Source organism: Saccopteryx leptura, chromosome 11 (assembly GCF_036850995.1).
Source record: "Saccopteryx leptura isolate mSacLep1 chromosome 11, mSacLep1_pri_phased_curated, whole genome shotgun sequence".
Lineage (NCBI taxonomy): Eukaryota > Metazoa > Chordata > Mammalia > Chiroptera > Emballonuridae > Saccopteryx > Saccopteryx leptura.
The window spans coordinates 64,783,010-64,784,286 of NC_089513.1; the positions used below are offsets into that span (position 1 = coordinate 64,783,010).

General features: G+C 42.6%; 1 non-coding gene across 1 annotated transcript; it reads right to left on the reverse strand.

Annotated features, from left to right (window-relative positions):
• Positions 1–751: 751 nt before the first annotated feature.
• Positions 752–910, reverse strand: LOC136383680 (U1 spliceosomal RNA). Its single transcript, XR_010747488.1, has one exon. It is a non-coding gene; the product is annotated as a U1 spliceosomal RNA (small nuclear RNA).
• Between the last annotated feature and the right edge of the window lie 367 nt (positions 911–1,277).

Here is a 1,277-nt window from a genome sequence, read left to right on the forward strand (position 1 = left end):
TACATACTGGGTGAATTAAATAGAAATAAATTCCTTCATAGTTCTGGAAGCTTAAAGTCCAAGATCAAGACATTGGCAGGTTTGATTCTCTCTGAGGCTTCTCTCCTTGGCTTACAGATGGGCCCTTGATCTGTGTTGTCTGTGTCCCAAACTCCTTTTTTTATACAGACACCAGTAATATTGGGATAGGATCCAGCCATATAACTTTTTCTCCTTAAAAGATACTATCTCCAAATGCAGTCACATTTTGCAGTTCTAGGGTTAACATTTCAATATATGAATTTGTGGAGACACAATTCAACTCATATCAGGTTTCCTATATTATGTTTTGGATGTGATAAGACATAATGGGAATAAGGGAGGGGAGGAAGAAAAGTGGCAATATGCAGGCTAAATATGATAGCAAGATCTAAAGAAAATAATGACCTAGGCAATATTTAAATCTACAGAATGACTGTGGGTATCAGAACCTTGAAGATCCATCCAAGTTGTTGTATATGTCACTATGTCATCATTTCTTTTTTTTTTCTTTGTGGCAGAGACAGAGAGAGACAGAGAGAGGGACAAATAGGGACAGACAGACAGAAAGGGAGAGAGATGAGAAACATCAATTCTCGTTGCAGTTCCTTAGTTGTTCATTGATTGCTTTCTCATATGTGCCTTGACCGGGGGGGGGGGGCTACAGCAGACCGAGTGACCCCTTGCTCAAGCCAGCGACCTTGGGCTCAAGCTGGTGAGCCTTTTTTTTTTTTTAAGCGCAAACGCAGTCCCCCGCTACCGCAAATTATGCAGTCGAGTTTCCCACATTTGGGGAAATCGCAGGGGTCAGCACATCTGGAGTGTAATGGATAAGCCTCGCCCTGGGAAAACCACCTTCGTGATCATGGTATCTCCCGTGCCAGGTAAGTATTGAGCCTTGCTCAAACCCAATAAGCCTGTACTCAAGCTGGCAACCTCGGGGTCTTGAACCCAGGTTCTCTATATCCCAGTCTGATGCTCTACCCATTGCGCCGCCGCCTGGTTAGGCACTAAGTCATCATTTCTTATGACTGAGTAGTATTCCATTGTATATATGTACCACTTCTTCTTTATCCAATCCTCTATCAAGGGACATTTTGGTTGTTTCCATGTCTTGGCTACTATGAATAATGCTATGATGAACATGAGGGTGCATGTGCCTTTACTTACCAATATTTTTAAGTTTGGGGGGTAGATACCCAGTAGAAGTTTTTCTGGGACATATGGCAGTTCTGTTCTTAATTTGGGGGGGAATCACC